Genomic DNA, 10,535 nt, shown 5'->3' on the forward strand with positions numbered 1-10,535 from the left:
TGGCCGAACCTCTGTCGATGATGACGAGCGTTCTGGACGACCATCTTCGAGCACAACGCCCGAAAATGTTACGAAGATTCGGCAGGCCACTCACGAAGATCGACGTCGTACCATCAACGACTTATGCGACAATGTTGGGATAGGCTATGGGACCTGTCAGCTGATTCTAAAGGAAGAACTCCACATGCGACGCATCCTGTCTGAGGACCAGAAGCAGAATCGACTTCTCGTTTGTCAGGAGCTCAAAGATCTTGCAAGAACCGACCCCAACTTCCTTTCTAAGCTCCGTGTGACTTCTTCCTCTTCCCAAAGATGAAAATTCAGCTAAAGGGAAGGAGATTTGAGACGATAGAAGAGATTCAGGCAGAATCGCAGATGGTGCTTGAGAGGCTGACAAAGAAAGATTTCCAGGGATGCTTCCAGGTTTGGCAGCGGCGCTGGGATCGTTGTGTTCACTCCCAGGGGAACTACTTCGAGGGTGATGGATGAATTTAATACCTAAGATAAGTGTACGGGTTTTTATAGGTTGCAGTCTGGAAACTTTCCGATCGCACCTCGTATACATACTTATTTGACTATGCTAGGATTGATTTTTACGGAAAAAGTAATAAATAATTAATTTGGATTGCATTTTAATATAATTTTGAGTTCTGTGTGAAGGATAATTGATGAATTTTTTTTTTTTTGCTGCACTGTGGGGGACATGAGGTACCCCCGTTATAGTTGGAACCGCGGTATAGCGAACTGCGTTATAGAGGGGTTGTACTGTACTGTGCTTGCAACTGAGTTAAACAGTGTTAACAGAAATTACAGTAGTTAGATTATGTAAGTAAATAGGTTACATTGTCGGTAAACGTAAAGTATTGGTGACTGTCCCTTTGAGCTTATGCATGCAAGTTTAATATAGTGAAAACAAAATTTGTAAAAATTTAATTTACTCTTTTGATTTTTCTTATCAATAATTTCCTTTTTTGGAAGGGTTCCATAATACTCAACAATTACCACATTGTCATTACACCACAATTTAAAAGCATGAGTTTCTCCTTTCTCTCTATCCTGGACATCTCTGTAAGTTGGACACATTATCGTGGAACCGCAAGTGTCCAAGTTAGAGAGGTTTTACTGTATTAATTTTCTTCTAAACGTTCTAACTTTTAAAATGCAGTTTCTAAATCGGTTTGAAGCTGATTGACCCCGGTTCACCCGCCTTCGGATGATCGGTAGTCTGCTCTAATGTGTCAAATTATTCATCTTTAACCCGTCTTAGATGCGAGTTCAAAAAGAAAGAAAACAGACACTTTAGAATTTATCCTTTCGGATAGGGGCCCTACTCTGGGAGAAGACCGACAGCCTCGCACAACGGCAGTCAGCGACGCTTCGGAATGGCAGACGAGCGCAGAAATGCGACTCGCAGCAACACCCGAGAGGAGATTCCAAGCAGCGACGAGATGACTCCGCTAGAATGTGAGACAAGTAGGTGTACACGCACTGAACCTGAGTCACGCGAGAACTCCGATATCAGGGAAACTGGAAAAACCGTGGACGATTCCAATGTCACTTCAGAGGAAATAGAATATCAGCTATCAGACCATACCAAAGTTCTTATTCTGGAACTCAGTAATGCATTGCTAGCACACTGCGAGGATATACAATTGTGCCCCAGACTGAAAAATCTGTTTACTTTGCCGTCTGCAACACTGCTTTACGAAAGAAAACAAGAACATTTCGAACAAAAAGAAACACAGTCATAAATGTTCACATGAAAAATGCTCACACAAAAAATACGCACATACAAAAGTTCTCACATTCACAATACTAGCAAGTAATACACGCTTAATAAAGCGTTGTGTGCGTGCTAGGGAAGTGAATTTCAAACATACTATACATACTGACCTAACCCACCATTGGCTCTCGTTGTCCAATTTTTTTTTTTTTTGTAAACTAAAATTAATGTGGGAATTATACTATGTGCGTATTTCTCTGCGTAAACATTTCTCCGTGTGGGTATTTTTCATGTGAGCATTAATGACAGTGGGTGTTTTTGAGCGGAATTTTCGTGTGGGCTTACCTCATTTGAGCACGTATCTGGTCACCGTTAAATACACCAAGGCCTTATAATACATTACAAAATTTAATTAAAGGTATTGTCAGAAAACCAATTTCTTATTATAGCATGGTATTAAATTTGAATTATTGCAGCAGTACAATAAAATCAAGAAGTATGAAGTGTAATCAAAAATTTTGTTCAAGTGTATTGTGCATATGTGTAAATATAACTTATGAGAAAAAGGAATTAGCGTTCTTAAATCAAATCTAAATCACTACAATAAACGCAGTTCTAACATCAATTAAAGTGCTTATAATATTGGCAACTTCTGCTCTATTTTTGGAAAAGAAATTCATGCTGTTATAAACGTAATGACTTTGCACGTAGAGTGGAACGCCCATTTTAAAATCAAGTATGAACAACACAATAAAGTGTTATTTACCCACTGACATATTTATGATAACCCGTTTTAAAACAGTTTAGATTCGAATGGCAGAGGCGGTTCGGAGTTTTGGACAAAAAATAACTTTTTATTAACATTTTATAAGTTCTTATGGTGGCAACTATGAAGTTATTTTCCGTTCTTGCGCCGTGTTGTCTGTTATAAAGTCAGTGACGGTTCGGAGATGCTAATTTATCTCAATCTTTCCTAACCTAACCTAAACTAAGAAAATATAACACAACATACATAACCTAACCCAAATTAACCCAACCCACGCTAGCCTAGCTTCCGCGCAAGCGCATCACTAAAGTCACCTCTCCCAGCAATACCTAAAACAATAAAAATAACTGAAAATAATAATTTACTTCTGCGCATGCTTACACGTTCCACTGCACATGCGCGTCACTAACCTCACCTGACCTGACCTAACCTAACTTAATCCTACATAATCAAATTCCACTCAATCTGCTCCATAGCAGTTGATCATTGAGCATGGAGGCAGGAAGTACCTGTAAAACGTCGGTGAACTTCAACCAGGCCTCAAGACCTCATTATTGTCACTGGTTTTGTTGTTATCCTAAGCGAATTATTATGGCTAATGCCCGAGCCCAGATGATACGTGAGTGAATGAGTGGATTTGGAGCAAAGGTGGAATGATACTGACAACGGAAAAGCTGTCCCAGTCACAGCCACATATAACTTTACAATTAAATTTAAGCACAGTTTAGACAGACAACTCCTTGCAGAAAAAGGAACAGGGTACAAGGATTTAATTAAACTACACTCGTAATTGAAATATTTCTGGATAGAAGAAACAATTAACAGAAGTCTTCTGTTAATAGCTGTCAACAACAGAGGTTGACTATGCGTTATGGAATCTGTTATTCATTAGATCTGCAAATAACATGTTTGCATCAATAATATATTAACGTGTGTCAACAACAAGGGCTGTGGCCTGAGAAAACAAATTTAAACCCCATATGTTCCATAGTAGAGCTCACTATTTGTCATACTGTACGTTTTGTGCAGCATTAACATATTAAGACACGAAGTAGGACCATGTTCTGTGCAGAAGTTGGTAGTACGTTGCACCTCTTGCTACAGACCAGCCGTACCGATGTTTTAAATGTAGAGGTTAGAGCGTGATCCTTCTGACGGACGTGTGTGTGGACTCTCGTTGCCTCCTTCAAGCACAAGACTATAAAATATATAACTTTATTACAGGTTTTACAACCTTGCACAGCAAAATTTGAAGATACGTAATTTTGAACGAACGTAATAGTATGAACAACTTTAGTAAGTATGATAGATAAATTTACTTGCAGAACTACGAGTTTCGGCCTTAAGTTATGTATATTACGTAGTTAGTCTATGCTTTAAATTAAACGAGAAAGAGAAACACGCTCCCCAGTGCAAAGTCCGATTTAAACGATGCCAAAACAACAGAAAGAAAAATAGTTCAATCCTGAACGATACATCACATGCATCTTTCGGTAAGTTACAAAGAAATTATTGTGGCCCAGAGCCACTTCTTTACAAGGAACTATTATTATTATTATTAGCAGCTTGTGTCTTGCACAATTTGATAATTGAAAAAGAGGGAGTGGAACGCCATTTGAAAGATATGACTTTCTTCCCAGCTAAGCTGGACTAAACGCTATCAAATATGAAAGACAAATAACTTGTTCTTATGCTCATATGCATTTGAACGTGATGCATGCAATATTAACATTTGTGTATGTTGGCTAATATGATCCGTGAGAATTATATTTTTCATAATATCATTTTTTTAATTAACCAGAAGAAGGGGCCTACAGATGACATTAGTTCGGATGGGAACATGTGATTTAATGCTCTTTTACTAAACGTTAACTTCTGGGTCGAAATAATACTGGGGGATATTGGGAGCGACCCGTTCTTCAAGTGCCTGAGCACTGCGGGTCCCAACTTTTCGTTAGCTTTGATTTGTTAGACAGTTGGTAAGACTCCTTGGACGAGGGATTGACCCTTCGCTAGGCCTCTACCTGCACACAGGACAGCACAACACGGAAAAATGCGGACAAACATCCATGGCTTGAGTGGGATTCAAACCCACGGTCCCAGCGACCAAGCGGCACAAGGCGCACGCCTCAGACTACTTTGAGAAAGTGGCCAAAGTAACAGCAGGGAACGAGAATCGAACGGCTGGACCAGCTGCAGAGACAATCAGCTGGCGATAGGAGCTCGCCACGAAGCTACTATCCGCCTTAAAAATATTAGTTTTAATAAATCGGTGTAGCAGTGTGCATTCTCCTACCCGGCAGTCAGTTTATTGGTCAATTATTTCTTTCTTTCTGCGCAGTCGCAGGCGCCCCCCCTGCTCCCCCCTTTAATAGTGACGTAACTTCTTCATTTCTTCAAGGGATTCTGAGCTTCGAGTGTTGTGTTGTTGTCAGTTGTGACTTGCCTGTTTATTGTCGTGTGAGCAAAAGTGAATTTGTGGTTCGATCCGTCTCTCTCTGTGAATCCGCTCTTTCGTGAAATGCTGGGTTTTAATTGTCTGCATATACAAGTAACTTGTTCAAAGATTTGATGCTTAGGTGAGTAAGACACATTTTTCATTAATGCTTAAATTTTTCTGGAATACCGTAATGTAAATGTATTGAACCTGGTCGCCTTTTAACAGCTGTGACATTTTAATTGTCTGAAATGCACTTGTTCATTGGTGGGAATCGGAAGATGATGATTTTGTGACGATTTTTAAACTTACTGATTTCCAACCGATCTTATATTGGCGTCCCAAGACATTAAACATACCACGAAGAAGACGTCGGAGGGTTAATTACACTTTTAAATTGTCGTCTGTGTGTCCTTCATCATCTGCATTACAGCTAAATTTATTGTTTTATAGCATAGAAAAACATTACCCAAATTAATTTCCTTTTGAATAAAATGTTTTTCATACGCGCAGCAGGTGATAAGTATCTTCTATGCAGCCTGCCACGTGTAACGTATTCTTTTCAACAGAACCAGTTACTGAAATGTAAGTTCTAAGGTCAAGAATTTCTTATTTCACGATTGAAACTGTTCTTTAAAAGTTTCCTAGTGAAAATATAGAGGATTTTAGATTTCAGATAAAACATATGGATCCGTCCGCTTTTCTCCCGTCACACGCCCTATTTGATCAAACGCCCCATTTTCCAAGTTGATTTAATTGAACCGGTAAGTCAAAGTCAGTGACGCAACTTCTGTTCACACCAGTTTCGTATTTATAAAGATCGCTTAATAACTGATGATAGTAATTTACGTTAATAAGCTAATTTGGCCGCCATGTTTTCCAGATAATTTGAATTTGGCGGAAATAAGAACTAGACAAACGCGGATGGGGAGAAATTCTTAAACGCTTTACTCATTCTGTGGCGACTATAATTCTTATAATAATTATTGATTAAATTTAGCGCCAAATTTATCTGCACATTTTAATATTTAATTATTGAAGAATTTTGGTGATTACAATCGCAGTTTTTATACGATGTTATGACGACTCTGTTTGAATTGGTTAAAGTAAGTGTCGAGGGACACACATAAAAAGATTAGTTCTTACGAAAAGTTGCAAATGCGCCGAACAGCTCTTTAATGTCTGTCCCTCTTTATCAATTGTGAGATTTGGCCATTTTCATTAAAACGTGTCCCCACATTTCAGTTGTGGTTAAGTGCGGACAATTATATCAGGTCCCTTGCTTTTCTCCGAGCATTTTCAACTCAACTTGAATAATATTTCTCGAAGCGAAAGTTGTCCCTGACAACGAAGGCAGAAGAGACTGGAATGTACGAGTCTCGTGGTTTTAGAGGCAATTGAGCTAAATTTATTAACTTGCTTTACTTTATGCTAACCGACCGTTGTCTGACAGCGAAGTTTGGTAGATAGTTGGTTCAATTTCAGGTAGTCGTGGGAATTGCGAATTCCACTGTTTTAAACAGAGTCCTGAGTGACGAGCCATCCCGTTCTTCATCATGAGTCAGATTTAGTTTCTCAGCTAATTTAACTGCGTAGAAAACCAAAATTTGTTGAGACGTATTTTCCTCCTGTATTTCAGAAAACAAAAGAACTTCATTTGAGAGACGTATTAAGAATCTACCATCAAGAATAGGAACATTGTTGCTTTCAGTTTGAATAGTTCTTCCATTCTGTAGTCCGTTTCATATAACGTCCAGGCCTGCATATAAAATCGATTGTAACTATCGATAGAAAGTGGAAATGTAATAGGCACAAGAGGCCAATGCAAACATCGTCGATGATTGTTCGCAAGGCGCATGCGTGATCAGGGTTTCGACACACGGACGGACGAACACGAAAAATCCATTGGTCTGTGGCTTTTAGAGTTATGCCCTTCTTGCAACGGAATTCGAAGTCACACGTCATCACCCAAAGGGAGAAAGCAAGGGAAGGCAGGAGACAAATGGAGAAAAATTCACAATGAGGAACTTATTATTTATATTTTAATTTTAAAAATAGTTGTATTAAGACGATTAAGTCAATGCTGCTGAAATGGTTAGGTCATCTAGCATGCATGAGCAAGGAGAGATATTTGTACAGCGTTTTGGTGTGAAAACTGAAGGGGCGAGGTAACTCGGAAGCCTTGGAATATATATGAATATAATATTAAAATGGATCTTACAGGAATAGAATGTGGACTGGATTTATCCGGCTGAAAACTATAATCCAATTGGGGTTTAATATGAGTTATATTTGACCAGCTGAGCGATCATTTGCTTGTTAAGATCCCTGATGCATGTAATTAGTTTACATGATCACCACCACCATCATCATCATCAGTGTCGCGGATTAAGACTGTTCTTTCGTTTTGTCTGACGTCCTTTGACTTTTCCTTCCCTTCGGCTTGCGCTGACAGAAGATCCTGGGTGTCGCGTTCTCAGGCGTTCTTTGCGAGCGTACGAACCACTTCTTTTGTGAGGCTTTTAACGTTGTATTTATATAGGCATACCTCGTTTTATTGCGCTTCGCAGATATTGCGTTTTTACAAACTGATTGTTTGTGGCAACCCTGCGTCGAGCAAGTCTATCGGCGCCATTTTTCCAACAGTGTGTGCCCACTTCGTGTCTCTGTGTCACATTTTGGTAATTCTCGCAATGTTTTTTAAGACATAATGCTATTGCACACTTAATAGACTACAGTATAGTGCAAACATAACTTTTATATGCATTGGGAAACCAAAAAATTCGTGTGACTCGCTTTATGGCGGTGGTCTGGAACCTAATTCTCGTTTCTCCTCTTTCGTCTTTAAATACTTCCGTGCAGTTACTTACAACAGATGTAATCATGTCATGATTAAACATTAATGATCACTTGCCTTCAATCATGATATCAGCTTCTGATTTTAGCCTCGTAACTGAGAACTCGTGAAATGAAAACGGATAGAAAAGGAAGCGGAAGGGATTTTTGAGTAGGCCTTGGGTTCCGAAATAAGAGATGTAATACCTAATGGAGGACGTAAGCCATGGTTAATTTATGCCATAATGTCGGCTTTTTCGTTTTATTCCCATGTAATTTTTCTTTGGCCGAAATCCAAGGAGCAGAGTCCTTGAGAATCTAACAGTGCGCTCCACTAGTGAAAAACAGTTCCCTGCATCTTATGGAACGCGACGTTTCGTGACCGTGTTCGCTGCATTCTGCCGTCGTCCAATTCTTGAGCCACATCGATTTAGTCAACGTACTTACATATTATTTGATGCTGTTAATATTATTCTGCCATCTACCCCTTGGTCTTTCTACTGTTCTCTTACCACATTGCTTTTCTTATACAGACAAAGAAGCTTGTAATTAATGGATGTGTCCGTGTTGGCACATCCGCCCCGCATTCAGAATGTTTGAACCAATTAACCGACTTTCGTGAAACTTACGTGCGTCTGTGTGTGCCTTGGAAGGTGTGCCGCTGGTCCCAACATAGAATGGACAGAGTATAATCTCGCGGCTATTGAATTGCCTCGCATTCTCTTATTTATTCGGCTCATTTTGACTGACGAGGTGGACGATTGTCGGTCGTTTCTGCGAGCAGGTGAGGAAAATTGTAAACCAGAACGTCGCGTCGATCAGCAGTCGAAAGGCCGGATAAGCTTTTACAGGTAACGAACCTCGGCCTTGTGCCACGTCCGCTATTCTTGTATCCCTTATCCCAGGTTTCGCGGCTCGTGTTTGCCTTCGGTCCGGAACACGGGTGGCAGAGCGGTTTGCCTCAAGGTTGGCGATGCGTCGATATCTCGCAGTGCGTGGGAGGGTTGGTCGTGCAAACCTTGAACAGACTGACAACTGACTCACATCTGAACGTAGAATGTTTGTTACAGGAGATGTAGAATGGGGGCAGCGATTCGGACAAAGTTGACAACTAATTAGATTCTGTTCAATGCAAAGATTGAATCCGCCATATGTCAGTCAAGACCTGCTTATATACATCGTTAAACACAAGCTCCTCCGCCTTCAGCATCCCTCACAAATCATGAATCTCGTGTGCATGTGGAAGGGTTTTGTGTAGCTGGCAACGCTGCCGGTGGCACACCTTCATGAGCTTTGCTTAAACTTTAGCTCTTTCCACATTTTATCGCTTTAACTCGTCCTTAACCTCCAGAAACATTTCCCTTCGTATGGGAGGTTGAGAGAATGGTTTTATTATCTTGTTGCCCAATCGTAGCTCCTTCTCGTCTCTTTTCTGCTGAGGCTTCTAGTCGCTCGTGGGCTCAGCTCTGTGGCTGTTGGTGGCAGGATGACCTTAATTCTCTGGATCTAACTGTCCAACTGGTGACCAGTTTTAATCGAACACCCCTGCTGCTTATGCCATCACCTGAAATATGAACATTGATTACTATCTTGGGTTTATAAATTATGGCTGTGCACCGAATTCAACTCCATAATTCTGCAACATTTACAGCAACAACAAACCAATACACAAATAAGGATTCCTAATATTAACGCAAGTATGCTTAACTGGTAAGTTCTATCAGCTTTCCTAACTCGTCTTCTTTATGGCTAGCTAGCTTGAATTCGTCGGTGTGTGTTAAGTACTTTCTCTATGTGCGTTGCTATGGGAATTGCATCAGCTTTAAGCTCGTCGCAGAATTCCGTTGTTAAAGTTTAAGGCTGCATTAACCTCCTTGTGTGTGTTTTGACATTCCATTCTGTAGAAGACCTGATCAACACTTGTGATACATAACCTGTACAGTATTTGTGAAATTAATTTTGCCATTGTCTTTAATTTTCAAGGCAAAAGGCTTTTGGTTCTGATATATTGTAGTTAAGTGGTCAAGTTAAGGGGCAACTTAGTCCACGCGTTACCCTTGGATGGAAACCACAATGTTTCTCCAAGTTCGATGCCTCATTAGTTGAATGACTTATGTGAAGTGGAAAGTTCTGTTTACATACCCAGCTGGTTTCCCGTGCCATTTTACGATGCACCAAAAATCTTCTTTACTTAATCTAACATCACAAGCACTTCTTTCTTTGGTTGGATGGATTTATGTTTGCTAATCTCTTAATCACTCAGACTGGAAATGGTAAAACTCTATGTACGTTACAGGTGTAACGGCTTACTAATGGTACTCTCACAACATATACTAGATTACGTGCTATCAGATACAACTCTGTATCTTGTACTTTAATTAATTGACATGGATAAGCGTCGATCAGTGGTACTGGGACATGCAAATCTCGCGGAAGGTCTCTCAGGTCTCAATTAAACGGACAGGTGACAAGACACGTGGCTGGATGATGCCCTTCTGAGCATTTACATCGTATTCCTCTCTTACTTCTGTCAGTGTGCGTTCCAACTGAATGGTACGTTCATTCAAAGCAACTGACAGTGAAACGTACGTATACTTCTGTTTGATTGCTCCATTCTCCTCAACATGAATACTAATCGGTTCCAAACCCTTTCGCTAACACAGCTTCGTTCGTGGCGGCAACATGGAATGTGTAATTAACTAACCTCAACGTAGATTTGACTACAGGCATCTGCTCCTTAGACAGCTTAATAAGATCTGTTCTGACACTAGCTG

Source organism: Zootermopsis nevadensis, unplaced genomic scaffold (genome assembly GCF_977971745.1).
Source record: "Zootermopsis nevadensis isolate Lab colony 2312 unplaced genomic scaffold, Znev_1.0 Znev_ptg000028l, whole genome shotgun sequence".
Lineage (NCBI taxonomy): Eukaryota > Metazoa > Arthropoda > Insecta > Blattodea > Termopsidae > Zootermopsis > Zootermopsis nevadensis.